At 45.2% G+C, this 21,006-nt stretch overlaps 1 pseudogene; it reads left to right on the top strand.

Annotated features, from left to right (window-relative positions):
* The first annotated feature begins 13,951 nt into the window (after positions 1–13,951).
* Positions 13,952–17,293, top strand: LOC136460327 (LEAF RUST 10 DISEASE-RESISTANCE LOCUS RECEPTOR-LIKE PROTEIN KINASE-like 2.5; annotated as a pseudogene).
* Positions 17,294–21,006: the final 3,713 nt, after the last annotated feature.

Here is a 21,006-nt window from a genome sequence, read left to right as displayed (position 1 = left end):
TTGCTCCTGAGATCTCCTACACGGGTGAGCCGACCGCTCACCGGCATTCTCGCTCACTATGGTTAGAGGTAGAAAAAGGAAGGGAGAACAGAGCACACACATAGCACAAGCACTAGGGTTAGTCGGAGCTCTGCAGAGGAGATGGCAAAACTGAACTCGCTCTCACTTTACTAAGTTGCAGTGGGAAACTATATATACAACTCTACCCATCTAATCATAGTACATAGACATGCCAGGCTGTCATGCTACTACAGTGACTAGATGTGACAGTAGGGCTTACTTTGGCGCCTGCCCCTGCTGTGGCTACAGTACGGCAGTGGAGCCTTTCGGCACCTGCCCCTGCCCCTGCCGCGGCTACAGTGGAGCAGCAGGGGAGCCCTTTCGGCGCCTGCCCCTGCCGCGCGTACAGAGGGAGAGCAGCAGATTACTTTACAATTGTTCTCCTAATCCTGCTACTAACCCTAGAACATCCACCATGCCGATCATCTTCTTCAGCTCCGTGAACCGAAGATGGCCGAGTGGCTTGGTGAGGACGTCCGCTAGTTGCCGACCAGTTTCGACGAACTCGATGACGATCTACCCTCCATCGACACAGTCCCTGAGGAAGTGGAACTTGACGTCGATGTGCTTGCTCCGGTCGTGGAGAACCGGATTCTTCACGAGGGCGATGGTGGGCTGGTTGTCCACAATCAATGCTGGTGGGTGAGCTTCCACACCAGTCAGCTCGCCCAGCAGCCGGCGCAGCCACACAACTTGGCACGCCACTGTGGCCGCCGCCACGTACTCTGCCTCGCACGTGGATAGCATCACCACATTCTGTTTCAGCAACAGCCATGAGATTGGAGCCGACCTGAGGAAGATGAGCACAACAGAGGTGCTCCGCCATCCATCGATGTCCCCCGCCATGTCTACATTGCTGAACACAGTGAGCTACAGCCCACTTCTGCCGGTCTTGGGGAAGACGATCACCTGATCCACCGTCCCCATGACATAGTGAAAGGATCTAACAATAACTAGAGGGGGGGGTTGAATAGGCGTATCTAAAAATTAACTGCAAATGCGAAGTTTAAATTTGTCAGTCAATGTCGGAAGTCCTGGCGTTTGGGTCGGAACTCCCGACGTCGTCAGAAGTTTCGGCGCAAACGTCAGCAGTCCCGACGCCTACGTGAACTATAAAAGTAGTGCCAAATTTAATTTTGTGGATAAATAATCTTACAACCCCACTTCCTAGTGGTTTGGTGAAGATGTAGGGTCACTCCCTTGACGCCCTAATGCCTCCAAACCGTAGATCGAGTCCAAACCCTAAAATGAAGTTTGGGAGAGAAAGAGACAAACAAATACATGTAATCTCTAGCAATCACAACAACAAGCACATAGGACATAAGGATTTATCCCGAGGTTCGAAACCCCACAAAGGGCTCCTACGTCCTCGTTGTTGAGGTGACCACCAAGGTCGGAGTCTCTTCCACCTCCTTGCCTCTCTCAAAGCGACCACAAAGGTCACTTGAGCTTTCCACTAAGAAATCGAAGGGCAATATAAACTTTCTAAGGCTCTTCCACAAGATGGAAGCTCTTGGGCAACACCTAGCCGGCTAGGGGCAAGGCCCCAAGAGTAATAGACGCAAAATCAACTGGCTTGACGAAGAAATCAAGTGCTCAAGCTTTCTAAAGTGATGCTCTCACTTAATCCACTCTCCTTTCACTCAAAACCCTAAGGGAATCGAAGATTGGAGCAAAGGGGGAGGAGAGGGGTGCTTTAGTTGCTTGAGAGCTGTTGAGCACGAAGTGGGTCACCTGTGAATGAGTCCGTAACGGTTAGAAGTGAAGAGGAGTATTTATACTCCAAGTGAAAATCTAACCGTTCAAATCTACGTCGAAAGTTCCGACGTAGATCTCGAGACTTCCGACGTTAACAGAAAACACTATTCATGAAGGGTCAGAAGACCGCGCGAGCAGGTCAGTGTCGGAACTCCCGAAAAACATCAGGACTTCCGATGTGCGCAGTTAAACAACCATGCAACACCGCTGATACCAGGACTCTCGGCTTGGGTCGGGACTACCGACAGTCGGAACTTTCGACGTACATCAGGAGTTCTGACATGCGCAGACATCCGACCAGCAGAACCACCGATGCTGGGACTCCCGGCTTGGGTTGGGACTTTCGACTGTCGGAAGTTCTGACTCACGTCGGGACTTCCGACGTCCACAGTCACCGCGCAGTCTAAGTGACTGGGAGTCAGAACTTCCGGCAAGAGTTGTGACTTCCGACTGTCGGGAGTTCTGGCTTACGTCGGGACTTCCGACACCGACAAACATAGAAAAATAATCTACGTGCTCGTGGAGTGTTAGAGTGTCTCTCTTTTGATTTTATTTTTATGCTTGAGCACTCTATCTTCCTCAGACCAACTAAGTTTGCATCCCTCTTTATAGTGTGGCAGGTCCTAAACTCAAAAGCAAAAATAAAACCTTTGGAGAGCGTTTTGAGTTTGTCCACCTTTACAACTTCAAAAATTGAGGGATACCATTTCATCTTTATCAACTCTTTGATTCTTTCATGGACTAATAGCTGCAACATATCTCATTAAGATCACATTAGTCCCTAATTTGGATGTCATCAATACACCAAAACCCACATAGGGGGCAAATGCACTTTCAATCTTTCCCTTTTTGGTAATTGATGACAACCAACTTAGGCTTTTATAAGAATGAAAGAATTTAAAGCTTTTGAACCCCAAAATTTATGAAGAGCTCCCCCTTGATGTATGCATGAATTTGAATATCAATTAGAATCATCTATACATGATTTGCATACCTCAAGACAAAAGCTCCCCCTAAATTTTGCAATCCATGGGGTGCAACAAGTGTGTGTGAACAAATATATATCCATGAAAAGAAATGCAATATGACATGTTATTTCACACAACAAGTAAAAGAGAATATGATGGCCAAGATTTCAAAATAGAATTTGAAGCAACACATGGCCATCCAAAATACATTCACCATCATAAGTAGAGACAAGTATAAGCTAATAAGATAAATAGATAACCATAACTTGTCCTACAATCATTCATCACAAACATATATATAAAGTTGTCCATCACAAGGAAGCCACCACACGGAATAGTTCACACAAGCTAAAGTTTTTAAGTCTCGAAACAAAATGACCAAGAACTAACTTGTTACAAGATATCAAAGCCTAACACTCCCCCTTTGTCAACAATTGCCAAAAGGGGTAGACCGCATGAAAAACCAACTACTCATCCTCATAGTCATCATCCTCATCTTGGTCACCGTCCTCACCACCATCATCATCTTCATCATCATCATCCTCTTGCATGTAGTCCTCATCATCATCGGTGACCTTGCCCTTGCCATGAGGGCGAGAAGCGGCATCATCCTCATATGCCGCACATGCCTCATCATATAATGCCAACGGATCATGAGGAGGCACAAATGGCAATGGAGGAGAGGACACAATATCTGTGTGCTGCTCCAAACGATATAGCCTCTCTTGGATATCATGCTCACATTGAGCACTAGCACAACATTGTCCAAACATATATGTCATTAGGAACTTGAACTTGCTGGGCTTCTTTCCAGAGGAGGATGAAGAGAGGGGCTCAGCACTAGAAGAACGAGCAGCAGCAGTAGGTGGCGAAGCACCATGGCGAGAGCGAGAACCTAAAACACCTTTCCTTTTTGCTTTGGCTACATCACCTTTCTCCCTCAGTTCTCAAGCAGCAATGATGGAGGTCTTGTTGGATATCTTGAGGAGCTTTTGCTGAGTGTCATAGAGAAATCGAATGCTGGATACTTGCTCAATGACATGCATAATGTACGGTGCATAGGAAAGATGCTTCACCGGATCCTCAGTAGCATCATGTATATTGTTCCAAATGTATCTGTTGATGGAAAATTTCTAAAACTCATCACCAAATCGCTGAAGCACCTTCTATGAATCATCACGAAGGAAGGTGGAATCACCTACCTTCGGATACAAGATGTGTCATAGGATGTTGTTTAGAACATAAAAATAGGGCTTCAGAAACACTATCTGTCCATCAACTATGTGCTCATCAAGATACATATGTTGATACTCCTCCAAAGCGACATCCTCATACTTAGTCAACTCAGTTGCAGTGCGGCCATTGTGACTCAAACCAAGAAGGCGAGAGAAAGTGATGAAGTCCACCTTATAATGCTTGCCTTTAGTGGTTCAATGAATAACGTCAACAGCACCGGTAGGGTCTCTCTCATGATGATAGGAAGCATAAAACTGATAGATTAGCTCATTGTTCCAATGCTTCCTAAACTCTAGCAGGTAGGACAGCCCCATTGAGTGTATATCCCGAACCATCTGCTCCAGCTCGGGTTCCTTGTACTTCCCAAGAGAGTATGCATCAATGCACTTCATTTGAAGGACCGGTGGCTCCCTTTTCTTCAAGAACTTCTGATATAGAATGGAATCATAAAAATCATAATGGAATGGGTGTCAGAAATGATACTCAAGTTGTAGATCCCTCTCGTCCTCAGCATAAAGGTTCCTTCCCCTCATGGACCTGATGTCCTTAACCCGGTGACGATAGTCCACTAGTAGAGGATGAGTCCAACCACCAGCCGGATTAGGAGCCATGGCGGGCTCCCACATGATCGGTGACACACCCGGGAAGGGAACAAGCTGAGAGACAAAGCTCAGTCCGGTAGTCGGGGTGCAAACAGGTGGAGCAGCAATGGTGCGACCGGCACGCTCAAGAGCTTCCTCTTCTTCATCAACAATCGGCACATCCCCAACAAAGGCCAGAGCAGGAGGAGGAGCGGCAGTCGACGACCCTTGATTGTCACGGCGATGGGTAGCACAGGAACCACCAGCACCACCACGCTGGTATGCTGCCTTGGTGTGGCCAGATGGCTTGGGGACAGCGGCACGATCTTGGTTCTTCTTGGACCTCTTCTCCTTGTGATGCGAGGGTCTGCCACCATCCTTGACTTGAATCGAGGAAGGAGGAGATGGAGAAAGACAAAATCACAGGCCACGAACAAATCCATGAGCGTGAGCACCACCACCAACCGAATCTCCACCACCGATCCAAGGAAGAACACCAAGGCACGAGCAGTGGAATGGGGGCGAAGAAGTCGGGACTATCGGCAAGGCCTCTGGTGGTGCAATGAAAGGGAATGGAGGTCAGAACTCTCGACAGGCCAGAGGTGTGGGTAGAGCGCGAGATGGCAGCCCGTGGAAGAGAATGCGGCGGCACGGGAGGGAGGGAAGGGAGAGAATAACCACTTGGAAGGGACCGGGCCGAGTAAATGAGACGGTGAAACGGTGTGGTGTGGTCAAAACAAATGACGCGATGGTCAAAACCCCAAATCTGTGTTGAAACTCCCGGCTTACGTTGAGACTTCCGGCGGTCGGGACTCCCGGCGCGAGCCGTGACTTCTGGCCGTTGGGACTTCCGGCGTACGTCGGGACTTTCGACGTAGGGAAACAGAAAAACACCTCAACCTGCACTCACTCTACCATGTGGGGCAAAAATATGATAGACACTAACATTTTCACAAGTGACTAGATTTTATTCAACCAACACAAAGCAATAGTCACTCATGAAAATTATAAAATAGATTTTGAAAGTGTCACACAATGTTTTCTTAATTCTTTTCTCCTAACTAGATCAAACAAAATGTGTGTGCAAGGGATCAAGCCATGTTACGAGAATCAATGATATTTAGTTCACTCCTCAAAGCACAAAATCTTGACTCATCTAGGGGCTTTGTGAAGATATCGGCTAATTGCTTTTTGGTGCTCACATGATGAATGACGATATCTCCTTTGGCTTTGTGGTCTCTCAAAAAATGATGCCGGATGTCTATGTGCTTTGTTCAAGAGTGGTTTACAGGGTTGTTTGCCAACTTAATGGCACTCTCGTTGTCACCCAAAAGTGGAATCTTGGTTAACTCACATCCAAAGTCCTTTAGTGTTTGCTTCATCCAAAGTAGATGGGCACAGCAAGCGCCGACCGCCACATACTCGACCTTGGCGGTGGACAAAGCAACGAAATTTTGCTTCTTAGAGCTCCAAGACACCAAGGATTGACCAATAAATTGGCAAGTCCCGGTAGTACTCTTTCGAGTAACTTTGCAACCGGTATAGTCCGAATCGGAATAGCCAAGTAACTCAAAAGTGGAGCCCTTAGGATACCACAAGCCAAGATTAGGAGTGTGCACTAAATACCAAAAAATTCTCTTAACAACCATCAAATGACATTCTTTCGGATTAGCTTGAAATCTTGCACACATGCACACACTAAGCATAATATCGGGCCTAGATGCACAAAGGTAAAGAAGTGATCCAATCATGGAGCGATATACCTTTTGATCGACGTCCTTTCCTCCTTGATCAAGATCAAGATGTCCATTGGCTGGCATGGGTGTCTTGATGGGCTTGGCCTTGTCCAAGTTAAACTTGTTCAACATGTCATTGGTGTACTTGGTTTGATTTATGAACGTGCCATCCTTGAGTTGCTTGATTTGAAATCCAAGGAAAAACTTCAACTCTCCCATCATGGACATCTCGAACCTATTTGTCATAATCCTACTAAATTCCTCACAAAAAGACACATTAGTACTACCAAATATTATGTCATCGACATATATTTGGCAAGCAAAGATATCATTATTGACTTTGCGAGTAAACAAAGTAGCATCGGCCTTTTCTATCTCAAAACCTTGTTTGAGTAGGAAATCCTTCAAACAATCATGCCAAGCTCTAGGGGCTTGTTTGAGCCCATAGAGCGCCTTGTCGATCTTGTAGACGTGGTTTGGATACTTAGGGTCTTTAAAGCCCAGTGGTTGCTCTACATACACCAACTCAGATAGGGGGCCGTTGAGAAATGTACTCTTCACGTCCATTTGATATAACTTGAAAGCATGATGAGTGGCATAGGCAAGTAGAATACAAATTGATTCTAGCCTAGCCACCGGTGCATAGGTCTCCCCAAAATCCAAGCCATCAATTTGAGTGAATCCTTGAGCCACCAACCTTGCCTTGTTTCTTATTACCACACCATGCTCATCTTGCTTGTTGCGGAAGACCCACTTGGTTCTAATCACATTTTGCTTGGGTCTTTCCACCAAGGACCAGACTTCATTTCGAGTGAAGTTGTTCAACTCCTCTTGCATGGCTATCATCCAATCCGGATCATCAAGTGCCTCTTCCACCCTACGAGGTTCCAAAGGAGAAACAAATGAGTAATATTCACAAAAACTTGCTAAATGGGAACGTGTAGTTACCCCTCATCGAATGATCCCTAATATGTTATCAATGGGATGATCCCGTTGAATGGATTGATGTACTCTAGGATGTGGCACTTGAGTTGATCTTTGGATGGGGTCATCATCGTCATCATCATGGTCATGATCAATTGGAGGATCACAATCATGAGCTTGTGGAGGGTTGACTTCACTTCTTTCTTCATTGTTGAGTTGAGATTGAACTTGCTCATTGTTGACACCATCTTCATGAGAATGACCTTGTGCTTCATTTGATCTCCCATCTTGATTATTTCTTGTTGCAGAAGCTTCACCATGTTCATTGGATGAAACATGATGAATATTTGGATCAAGATCATCATGCACAACATGGTCTTCATCTTCATCTTTGACGGGCTTTACTTCACCAATGGCAAGCTTCTTGATTGCTTCGTGTGTAGCTTCTTCATTACCTACAATCTCAACATTGACTTGCTCTTTTTGAGAGCCGCCGGTTTCGTCAAAAGTCACGTCTACCACGATTTCAATCAAACCAGTGGTTTTATTGAAAACACGATATACATGTTCGTTAGTACCATAACCAAACATGAAACCTTCATCAACCTTTGGTGCAAACTTAGAGCTTTTGGATTTCTTGTTAAGTATGAAACACTTGGATCCAAAAACTCTAAAGTAGTGCACCTTAGGCTTTTTACCGGTTAGAAGTTTGTAGGCGGTCTTTTCTCTTTTCTTGTGAAGATATAAGCGGTTGATGGCATGACATGCCGTGTTGACCGCTTCTGCCCAATAATTGGTTGGAGTCTTGTACTCATCCAACATTGCTCTTGTGGCTTCTATGAGCGTTTGGTTCTTCCTCTCCACAACACCATTTTATTGTGGAGTGTATGAAACCGAAAACTCATGCTTGATTCCTTCTTCATCAAGAAACTCTTCAATGTTGGTGTTCTTGAACTCCATCCCATTGTCACTTCAAACTCTCTTGATTTTGACATCAAACTCATTTTGGGCTCTTCTTGCAAACTTCTTGAAGATACCTTGGACTTCACTCTTTTCACGCAAAAAGAATACCCAAGTGAAACGAGAATAATCATCAACAATTACAAAACCATATTTGTTACCACCAATGCTTATATAAGCGACGGGTCCAAATATGTCCATGTGAAGCAACTCCAATGGCCTTTCGGTTGTCACAACATTCTTGACGGGATGTTTAGCTCCAACTTGTTTTCCCGCTTGGCATGCGCTACAAATCCTATCTTTCTCAAAAGAAACATTTGTTAGTCTAAGGATGTGTTCGCCTTTTTGAAGTTTGGTCAAGTTCCTCATCCCAACATGGGCAAGTTGGCGATGCCATAACCAACCCAAGCTAGATTTTGCCATTAAACAAGTCTTGGAATTTACTCTATTTGATGTGAAATCAACTAGATAGAGTTTTCCTTTTAAATGACCCATAAATGCAATAGAGGAATCCTCCCTTCTATAGACTTCCACACCCTTATCTGTAAAGAGACAATTGTAACCCATCTCACAAAGTTGTGAGACGGACAACAAATTTTATCTCAATGAATTCACAAGTAAAACATTTGAAATGTAATTATCATTTGAAATAGCAATTTTACCCAAACCGAGGACTTCTCCTTTTCCATTGTCACCAAACACAATATTTCCACTATGATCATGATTTGGTTGGAATGACGTGAACATGTCCTTCTCTCTGGTCATATGATTGGTGCATCTACTATCCAACATGCAACTTGTTTCACCGGAGGAATATTCCTACAAAGACAAATTAAGCTTTTGTTTTAGGTACCCAAAAAGATTTGGGTCCTAGGGGGTTAGTCACATAAAACTCGGGCACCCAAACACTCCTCATAATTTCCTTTCTCTTTTGGGCACCAACATACTTAACTATAATCTTGCCATCCTTGCCCCAACAACACATATAGTCACTAGCATAGCACCGTGGAAGTGGTGCTTGTGGCTTGGGGACATCGGATTGCTTCATCTTGATTGTCTTGTTACTTGTAGGTTGGATCTTTGGAATGTAGACCTTGTTGTTGGCCTTGCATATTATCTCATCAAGAGCAACGCCCTTGTTGAACTTCACACAAGTCACACCATTGATCATGTTCTTTCCATTGGCCTTTCTATCATACCTATTGTAGCCAATGCCTTCCTTGATTGATGGGTGCCTTGATGACTTGTATAAAGTCTTGTTGGATTGCTCTTGACACTTGCACCCATTCTTCAAGATCATCTTCAACCTATGAATCTCCTTGTCTTTCTTCTCTAACTCAACAAGGTTAGTTGTATATACATTCACATCAATTTTATAGCATCTTTTACAACCATTACTAGTGGAGACATTAGAGTCTTCAGTTGCCTTAGGAGAAGTTGAAGTGCTAGCCCAAAGAGTACTATAGTTTAGCTCAAGATTTTGATATTTTTCTTCCAAGCTTATGAGCTTTCTTGAGCTATACTCTTCTCATTCTTGAGGCTAGCTACATGATCATTAACCGAGGAATGTTCCTTAGTCAATTTTCTAATTGAGTCATTGGCTAAAGACAATTCAACGGTTAACTTCTCAACCTTCATCTTTTCCTCAGCGATAGATGCTTCAAGAGCAAGGTTTTTCTCTCTCTCTCTTGAGTGATTATATCTCCTTGCATCTCTAAGCATCTATCCCTCTTCTCTAATTTCTTCATTAGTGTTTTTATTTTAGTGAAGGCCTTTTTACCAAATTTCTTTATCATGGTTGCTTCAATTTCTTCTATGTTATCATCACAACTATCATACTCATCACTAGAGGAAACATGTGTAGTATGTACCTTCTCCCCTTTTGCCATGAGACAAGTTGGGGTGTAGTAGTCGTTGTCGATGAGGTTGGAGAAGAGCTTCGGTGGTGAAGATAGGATGGGGAAGAGTTTTGGTGGCGAAGTTGAGTCGGGGAAGATCATGGTCGGTGAAGAAGAGTGGTGGATGGCGATGTTTGTGGCTCCCTTCTTTTTCTTCTCATCATCACTTGAGTCACTATCACTTGACTCCCATTCTTCCCCAAGATGAGCTTCACCTCTCTTCTTGCCTTTGTTCTTCTTGTCTTCATCCTTGTTGTGCTTGTGCTTCTTTTTCTCATTAGGACAATCGGCTATGAAGTGACCGGTTTGACCACATCCATAGCAAAATCTCTTTTTAAACCTTCTCTTTCCATCACCATAGGTCTTGCGGTTGCTTTTCTTCTTCATAAACTTTCTAAGATTTCTAATCACAAATGCAACCTCCGCATCGGAATTTTCTTCTCTACTTGAGGAATCATCCTTCACTTTCTTCTTCTTTTCTTGACTTAAACCTTGACCTTTATGTTGTTGAGTTGCTTTAAGGGCTGCACTCTTGTTGAATCGCATTGCATTAGGATTTTGATTGTGAGCATTGATTGCATATTCATCTAGGCACTCATGATGCTTGAGTTTTGAAAGAACTTCTTGAGGTGTCATCTCATCATAACCGGGCCTTTCCATGATCACGGACGCTAGCATGTTGTTCTTGGCTCTATAGGTTCTCAACATCTTTCTAGCAACCTTGTTGTCATCCCATTCGGTGCTTCCAAGAGCTCTTATGTGGTTGACCAATGCCATGAGCCTATCAAACATGGATTGTGTTGTTTCATTTTGCAAGAATACAAATCTTTCTAATTCACCATGAAGTAACTCAATGTTGTCTTTTCTCACACTTTTATCTTCTTCAAATGACACTTTCAAAGTATCCCAAATTTGTTTTGCACTTTCTATTCCATTCACTTTTCTAAACTCATCCGGAGCTAGGCTTGACACAAGCAATGCTACGGCTTGTGCATTTTGATGGAGGTTGTGCACTTCTTCCAGAGTTATCTCTCTATCTTAATCGGTAGGAATCATCACACCAACATCCACAACTTCCCAAAGTCTTGCGGCAATGAGATGCATCTTCATCTTGTAGGACCAATCGGTGTATCTTGTTCCATCAAAGTGAGGTGGCTTGCTAATGTTGACGGACGGAGTATGTAGTGTTGAACCTTTTATGAGTTGTCCATAGTCAAAGCTCATGTTTGAATATATTCCCTTTCCATGAGCATGCTCACCGGCTCCAATATCACTAGCGACATCGGCAGCTGCTGCACCACCGTGATACGACCCCGCCGCCGTCGACGCTCGGGCAGAGGAACCTCTAGATGAGAGGCCTATTCAAATTCGACCCAAATATGAGGGGAATGTACGTATTGTTTGGGTCTTGAGGTGCAAAGCCGGACTGCCGAGCCTTAACTTGTGTAGCTCGTGCGGGCTTGAAGCCCATGAATATTCCGTCTCAGAATTATGCGCATACGGCCCAACTTTTACTTGTTAGTATGGTAGTGTAATTTCTAAAAAATAATGTAGATGTGTATTTTAGCTTCTTTGTAAATCCTTATTTTTGTTGTTGTATCCCTAATGTTCTCTGAATAGCTGGGTTTCGTTGTAAAACAGAATCTGGTTGTCATCGTTCAAGACCACAAGCCTAGCTCAAGGCCCTCCCCTCGGCCTACTACTAGAGAACAGACTTTCGGTTTGCATCTGTTTTTGGCTTTAGTCTCAACCATATTTGGACCCGAGACTAAAGGTAGGATTAATCTCGGTTGGAGCCACCAACCGGGACTAAAGTCCCCTGCCCAATAGCTAGAGCCGTAGGCTTTTGCAGAAGAGGACCTCTAGTCCCAGTTGATGGCTCAAACCAGGACTAAACGTCACCCTCTAGTCCCGGTTGGAGCTACTAGCCGTGATTAAATCTTTAATCCTGGTTTGAGGCTCCAACAGGGACTAGAATTCGACCTGTAGTCCGGTTTGAACCTCAAACCGGGACTACAGGTCTCGGGCTATATACTTTCTCCTTCCTCCTCACCCAGCCCGGGCCATTTGAAGCTCTCTGTTTCTTGCTCGTCTCTGGCCATTTCAAGACTTTATTTGATTCATCCATCCATTCCTCAGTTCTAAAGGTTAGCAACTTTATCCTCTCATGTTTCATCACTAGTATGGCTCATTTCGTTGTCTAGAAATAGAGAAATTTGTGCTTTTTTAGATTAGGAATAATGGTGGATTTTTTTTATTTATATGTCATTTGAGCTTGAAATCACTTGATAGTTTGCATATATAGATGAAGTAAGTTTATAGTAGTTCATCAAAACTAGTATGCACCTTTCATTGTCTCATTTTATGGTTTAGAAATAGAGAAATTTAAGGTTTTTTATATTTGAAAGAATGGTGGATTTTTTAGATTTAAACACCATTTGAGTTCAAACTCACTTGATAGTTTGCAAATGTAGAAGAAGAAAGCTTAAAGTAGTTGATCAAAATTAAACGAGTTCCTTATTACCATGCTTCATTGGTTGGCGATGAATCTTTTTCAGGTAAAGTGGTGTCTGCGGCAGGAACTGGGGAACAACTTATGTGGATACTACGTTTGCGAGTTCCTCATGCAGTACTCGATGAAAACAAGCGAAGAGATCCTCGAAGTACGTAAAAATATACACAATTTATTTATTACCATTGTGTTGATATATATATATCCATCATACTTTTCCTTTTTCATTCGAATTGAAGCATGAATGGTCGAAGCAAAGGGTCATATGAAGTGAACAAATCAAAGCAATTCAAGATGCATTAGCAGGATTTCTTATGGAACAGGTCATAAATCCTAGTGGCGTGTACCACTATGACGGAAGAAGAATATCTGCTAGCCATGATTGAATGAAATCTCAAGGACATGAGTACAAGCTTTTTGTTACTTTATGTACATATTCCATGCACATACAAGCTTTTGAAATATTTGTATATATATAGTTTCATATATTTTAGTGTGTTATTTATGTATAATGCTTGAACGGAACCTTATACATATGGACGTATATTAGCAGCGTAGAATTCGTATTTGAAAAGCTAATTGAAACAAAAAAAAAAGAATTGAATCGAAAAGAAAAGAAACCATAATAGAAAAAGAAAAGAAAAAGAAAAAAAGACATCTTTAGTACCAATTGGAAACACCGACTCGAACTAAATGCGCCAGCCCCGGGGCAAGGTCTAGGGGTCTATTTAGTCACGGTAGGTGATAGCAACAGGGACTAAAGGTTCATTTTCAGTCCCGGTTGCACAACCGGGACTAAAGGAGGCCTTTAGTCCCGGATTCGCTATTCTAGTTGGAAAATCGGAATTCCCAACCATAACTGATGCTCCGTCCTACGTTGGTATCCCGGAGTCTGAACTCTTAACCGTATATTTTCAGAACATTTTATCGACCGTTCATAATCATATTCTTCAGTCGAAGAAATTCCACGCGTGGATTCAAAGACTTCACATCTGCTTTGGAATAGTAGAACACTCATTTGTTTGGAGTGTAACATTGTGTGGTGCATCCTGATCCAGCGTTAAGTATCAACCTTCTCTGACAACACTTACAACTCGGTAATCAATCGGTCGTAGCAGAACGCTGCTTCACGCGTTCATTCAGTAAGAAAAATGTGAATATCGTTTACTGGTCGTCGAAGACTGTCCAATTTGGAGTTAGGTTGACAAAAAGACAATCTGACAAAGCCAGTCCAGGTTCGCACAGGCACACTGCCAAGACAATTTGTGCCCAGCAACAGGCAGCACCGCAGCAGGTCCCCGTCCCTCCGTGTCCTTCGATGGCCTTGGAACTGCTAACAGTCGCATTAGCTTCCTTGCTCCTCCACGTAGCAAGAGCCACCGTCGACAACACCACCGCAAGCTGCGCACCGGCGAGATGCGGGGACCTGAGCGTCACGTACCCGTTCTCGCTCGGCGGCGTGCAGCCGCCGTACTGCGGTTTCCCAGCGCTCCGCCTCACGTGCAACGATGGCCACCGCGCCTACCTCGACAGGGCGTTCACGGAGCGCCCGTACCGCGTCCAAGGCATATCCTACGACAACAGCTCGCTCGTGGTGTCCGTCGAGGCCACCTCCACCTTCGCCGGCGACGAGACGTGCAGCATCCCTGACTTCAACGTCTCCTCCGGCCTCTCCCGCCTCCCGCTCAAGGTCAGCGACGTCAACAGGAACCTCACCTTCGTCTACAACTGCGAGGTTCCTCCTAGCATACGGTTGCCACGGCCGTGCGCTAACCACACGATGGGAGCTTACGTCTCCGACGGCGACGGGTGGACGGGCGGTGTTCCGGCAAACTGCAGCTTTGTCAGCGTGCCGGTGCGCGAGTCCCATGACGGAATGGAGCCGGTTCCTGATCGCTACGAGGGATTGATCAGCGATGGGTTCCTCTTGGAGTGGACGGCGGCGGGCGACTGCGCTGCGTGCAGACGACGGAGCGGAGCAGAGTGCAGGCTCGTCCAACAATCGTTCCAGTGCTTCTGCCGCCACGAGACCACGTCTCAAGGTTAGAAAAGTTAGTGCTGTGTAGTTTTTCTTCGAACGCTCCTAGGGTCCTCTGTCTAAAATATAGGTCATTTTAATTTCATTTTAAGTCATACTTCTCAAACTTTAATCTAGTTTTATAGAAAGACACATTAATATCTGCCATACTAAGATAATACACTAACAAAATATCACTAATAACAATGTAATAAAACCAATTTAATATTGTAAACGTCAGCTCTAAATTTTGGAACCAAGTGAGTAGTCAGCACAGGTTGTTGAGAGATTTGTTTGAAATTATTAAAGCTAGAAATGTTGTCTGATACAATTATACTCCCTTTATTTTAAATTGGTTATTGTAGATATAATTTATATCTAAACGCATAATAAAAGCTACGTACTTAGAAAAGTCAAAATGGCGTACAATTTGGAACGAATGGAGTGCAATACATCAGCTTTTCTTGAGTAATCAATACAGAAGTCTAGTTAGTAATAAAACTTATGCCCATGCAGGTATCGACAGTACGGCCAGGAAGATAATCATAGGTATGCCAAAAATCAATTAGCACATGAGGTGCGAATACTGTGCTTGAAAGAAACCTCAGTTTCCTTGGGAGCTTTAGTTCAAATCTTTGGTTTTAGCAGGTGTTGAACATAATCACATTAAGAAGAATAAGTTTTTACAATGACAAAAACACAACATAAAGGTAAGTACACTATTACAAAACTAATTTTAGAAGACAACTAGTTTGATTTACAAAGGCAATCACAAATTGTACCTGTCTCTAAAAACACATGGTGATTTTTATAGTCAATCGCTTTATTTACAAAGACAACCAAGAAATAAGTGCCTCTCAAAACCGATTTACAAAGACAGCCAAGAAATATAAGTACATGTCTCTCTTCTTGGCACTTGTCACCCAAAATAATTTATATTGTTTGTTGTGTTGTTTACCACGCCTATGATATCATTTAGTTTGTTTGAACTTTAAAATTAGTAAGTTGTTTAATGTATTGTTACATAGTAGCCTCTTTGCTCCATTCCTAGAACCAGCACCGGTAGAGAGAAGCTTGCATTGTGTCCATCCATCCATTTCTTGATGTTAGATTAGGTTAAATAAGGTCTTTGTCTTGTTACTCTCGTTCATGGTATGCAACACCTAGATAGCTTTTAGTGGTGATTCTTTTTTCTGATCTTCTTTGGAGGTGCTTGTGTAAGATTAGAGACATGTTGTGCTCGGTTTGGAGTTTGCGGATTCATACTAGAGAATGGACTACTCGTAGAGAGCGCTTGATTCTTGTGAGGATCACTATGGAGAACAGCCTTTCATAGGTGCTCCAACGAGGACTAGAGACGAGTGCCCATTCTTCGATACACCCTACGAAAAATAAAGCATTCCAATCTCCTTTTTTTGTTCTTTGAGAATCAATCTCCCTTTATATTTAACTACTTAATTATTGTGCCCTTTAGTACCTAAAATGGCATTGTTGTGCTTCCAAATCCAAAATAACACTCTCTTCAATCTCAGGGTTCTTGTTAGCAGCTACATTCTTGATTTTTGCATGTGGCATTTCTACTTATGCATTGATATGGCGTGGGAAGGATCACAAACTATGGCTTCTTGGTACCAACACCATGGAGAGAAACATTGAAGACTTGGTTACATTGCATGGATCCCTTACTCCAAAAAGATATGATTACTCAGATGTTATAAAGATGACATATTTCCTTCGTGATAAGCTTGGAAAAGGTAGTTATGGTACAGTTTTCAGTGGAAGGCTAGACAATGGTCATCTTGTAGCTGTTAAATTATTGCATCTCTCCAAAGGAAATGGAGAGGACTTTATGAATGAAGTCATGAACATTAGCAGAACATCCCATGTTAACATTGTTAGCTTGCATGGATTTTGTTTGGAAGGTTCAAAACGAGCTCTTATATATGAATACATGCCAAATGGTTCTTTAGATAAGTATATTTATTCAGAGAACCCCAAAGGAACTTTAGGATGGGACAAACTGTATAAAATTGCAATTGGTATTGCCCGTGGGCTAGAAAACTTGCACCATAGTTGCAACACACGAATTGGTCATTTTGACATCAAGCCTCAAAACATCCTCCTAGACAAAGATTTCTGCCCAAAGATTGCAGACTTTGGTCTCGCCAAATTGTGCGGCACAAAAGAGAGTAAGCTTTCAATGACTTATCCTAGAGGAACTATTGGCTTTATTGCCCCTGAAGTTCTCTATTCGACTTTTGGAGTTGTCTCAACAAGTCAGATGTTTATGGTTATGGAATGATGTTGCTGGAGATGGTCGGAGGCCGGAAAAATGTCGAATCGATGGATGAGAACTCCAGTAAAATGTATTTTCCAGATTGGATTTATGACCACTTTGCTCAAGATGATGGATTACAAACCTGTGAAATAGTAAGTGAATTTGAGGAAATGGCAAAGAAGATGACCTTAATTGGTTTATGGTGCATACAATTATTACCTATGCATTGTCCTACAATAATGAACGTTTTGGATATGTTTGGGAGGAGATTAGATGAATTAGACATGCCACCAAAGCAAAACTTATGTCAAAATGTCAAATCATGTAAGACACTGCGATGCACATTTGTAAAACTTCAAAAATAAAGTGCTGATCTTCACATCGCCGCCGCCGCGGCCTTGCACCAAGGGCTTCTGGAGCCCACGACACCCGAGGATCATCGGGCCCATCGCGAGATCCGCACGCTGCTCGAGCGCGCGGCGGTGCAGCAGGCGGAAAGCTCGCTGTCCACCAGGCGCCACGTGCCGGCAGGGGGGGTGTCGTGGCCCCAGTGCATGAGCGTCTCGGCCTCCACCATGATGCACGTAACACCCTGGATGCCCGTAGGCGTGGACGAAGCGGCAAGAGAGAGGAAGCCAGTCGCGGCTATCACCCTTGTCGCGGCGGACGCTACGACAGCGGCGAGGACCGGAGCCTAAGCCCCGACTTGCTGGGACCTCAGGCCTTTGGCCGACACATCCTCAATGCCGCCTTCCCACCACGGTACCGACCGCCGACCAACATCCTAAAATACTCTGGGGAAACAAACCCCAGACTGTGGCTCGAGGATTACCGGCTTGCTTGCCAAGCCGGTGGAGCGGATAATGACAGTTTCATTATCCGCAACATAGTTGGAGCACCTTTCGCCCAACCGGATTCAAAGTTGGGCAGACCTAAAGGAGATTTTCGTGGGAAACTTCTAGGGCACCTACGCGTGTCCTGGAAACCCATGGGATCTAAAAAACTGCTGACAAAAGTCTAGGGAAACTCTTCGTGAGTACATCCGGCGCTTCTCCCGGTAGTGCAACGAGCTGCACGACATCACCGACGCCGACGTTATAGGAGCCTTCTTGTCCGGACCACCTGCGAGTCCCTTGTTCACAAGATGGGATGCAAGGGCCCATGAACCACTAAGGAGCTCCTCGACATCGCCACCAGCCATGCCTCGGGCGAGGAGGCAGTCAGAGCGATTTTTGACCGCCCCAAGGGCAAGGCAAAGCGGGACAAGGACACCGACGAAGGCGTCTCCAACCGCTCTAACAAGAAAAAGAACAAGTAGTGACGTGAGGGTTTGCTCGTGGCCACTGCCGATCGCAAGGGGGGTTGGAAACCCGTCGAGGGTACCCCAGACCACTTCTAGAAGCTGCTCGAAGGGCCATGCCCGAACCATGCCTTCCTCGTCAAGCACCTATACAAGGACTATGCCCTCATGAAGCGGTTCCTATATAGTGGCTCTAGCAAGGGGGAGCATAGGAAGGAGCCCAAACCGGTGGCAGACGACACCGAGGGGAAGGACGATGGCTTTCCGACACCAGATGGCTACCTCATGATCTTCGGAGGGTCGGTGGCCTACGACTCCAAGCGCCGCCAGAAGCTTGCGTGCCATGAAGTCCATACGGCCGAGCCAGCCGTGCCTTCCTTCCTCCGATGCTCGGAGTCCGCAATCACCTTTGATCGGACCGACCACCCAGAAAGCGTTCTATAGCCAGGAAGATACCCGCTCATGGTCGACCCGATCGTCGGCACAAAGCGGCTCACCAAGGTACTAATGGATGGAGGTAGCGAGCTCAACATCATGTACGCTGAGATGGTCGACGCCATGGGCATCGATCGGGGCACCTTTCCACAGCATCGTGCCTGGAAAGCAGGCCATGCCGCTCGAGTAGATCGATCTGCCCATCACCTTCGGGAATCTGACCAATTACAGGATGGATACCCTTACCTTCGAGGTGGTTGATTTCCACAGGACCTACCATGCCATCCTAGGATGTCCATGCTACACGAAGTTCATAGCAGTCCCCAACTACACCTATCTAAAGTTGAAGATGCTGGGTCCATGCAGTGTCATCACCATTGGCACCTCCTTCCAGCGCGCCTATGAGTGCGAGGTCTAGTGCTACGGACACGCCACAGCGATTGTCGCCTCCAAAGAGCTCATGGCCATCAAGGAGGAGATCGTCGAAGAAGCACCCGACCCCAAGTGGTCGGCCAGGTCTTTTGAGCCTCTGGAGGGCGCCAAGGAGGTCCTCATAGACCCTAACGGCTCTGAAGGCAAAGTGGTGCGCATCGGCACCATGCTTTCCTCCAAATAGGAAAGCGTGCTCGTCGACTTCCTCCGCGCCAATAGAGACATCTTTGCGTATAGACCCTTGGATATGCCAAGCATTCTGAGAGAAGTCACCGAGCATGCCTTGAAGATTAGGCCATGCTCTAAGCCAGTAAAACAGCGCCTGCGTTGCTTCAACGAGGAGAAACATAGGGACATCAGCGAGGAGATTGCGAAGCTTTCGGCGGCTAGATTCATCAAGGAGGTGTATCATCCTGAGTGGTTAGCTAATCCCATTTTATAAGAAAAAAGAGTGGGAAATAGAGAATGTGTGTTGACTACATGGGTCTCAACAAAGCATGTCCAAAGGATCCATTTCCTTGACCTTAGGATGTGAAACCCTTTGTTTCCTTGATGCGCATTCTACGTCTGAAAATGTTGTTCGGTCTGCTATGTCACAATGTCGTTCAGTCTAAAAACATGGGGGCTACATGTTAGCATTGTATGCTCAAGTGTTTCGGGGACCTCATCGGGCAAACCGTTGAGGCCTACGTGGACGACATCGTGGTTAAGTCCAAACGGGTTGACCAGCTCATAGCCAACCTAGAGCAGACCTTCGTGAAAACTCTGAGCAAACGACATTAAACTCAACCCCGAGAAATGTGTTTTCGAGGTCCTGAGGGGTATGCTGCTGGATTTTATCGTCTCCAAACATGGCATCGAAGCCAACCTAGAGAAGATCTCGGCCATCACGAGGATGGGCCTGATTCAGAACATAAAGGGGGTACATGAGTTAAAGGGTGCCTCACCATGCTCAGCCGCTTTATCTAGTGCCTCGATGAACGAGGTCTCCCCCTCTATTAGCTTCTGAAGAAAGCTGACCATTTCGAATGGATGCTCGAGGCCCAGGAGGCACTTGACAAGGTCAAGTAGTTCCTGATAAAGGCCCTGATCCTAGTCCCCCCGACTGACGAGAAACCGCTTCTGCTCTACATTGTGGCCACCACGCAAGTGGTCAGCGCCGCCCTGGTGGTAGAGCCAGAAGAAGAGGGGTGCCCTCAAAGTACAGTGTCCTGTGTACTTCATTAGCGATGTCTTGTCCAATTCCAAGACTCGCTACCCCTAAATCTAGAAACTCCTGTACACCATCCTTATTGCCAAGAGAAAGTTGTGTCACTACTTCAAGTCGCACTCGGTGATGGTCGTGACGTCCTTCTCTCTCGATGAGGTCATCCAAAACTAGGATGCCACAGGAAGAACCATGAAGTGGGAACTCGAGCTGATGGGTCTGGGCATTTTGTATGCCCCTTGGATGGCCATCAAGTCCCAAGTGCTGGCCGATTTCATCGTAGAATGGACCGAGATCCAAATGCCACCAACAGCCATCTGACCAAGAGTACTAGACATGTACTTCGATAGATCGCTGATGAAGAAGGGCGCTGGCGTGGGGCTGGTCTTTGTTTTGCCCCTCGAGGTACGCATGAGGTACATGGTTCGCATCCATTTCCATGCCTCCAACAATGTGGCCGAGTATGAGGCACTCATCAATGGCCTACGCATCGTCGTCGAGTTGGGCATCCGATGGCTTGACGTCCGAGGCGACTCCTAGCTGGTCATCGACCAAGTCATGAAGGAGTCAAGCTGCCACAATGCCAAGATGGCTATGTATTGCCAAGAAGTCTACCGGTTGGAGGACAAGTTCAACGGTCTTGAGCTCAATCACATCCTGAGGTGGCTCAATGAAGCGGCCGATGCGCTGGCAAAAATGGCATC

The sequence above is a fragment of the Miscanthus floridulus genome, chromosome 6, assembly GCF_019320115.1.
Source record: "Miscanthus floridulus cultivar M001 chromosome 6, ASM1932011v1, whole genome shotgun sequence".
Taxonomy (NCBI): Eukaryota; Viridiplantae; Streptophyta; class Magnoliopsida; order Poales; family Poaceae; genus Miscanthus; species Miscanthus floridulus.
This window is presented reverse-complemented; position numbering and strand designations above follow the sequence as displayed.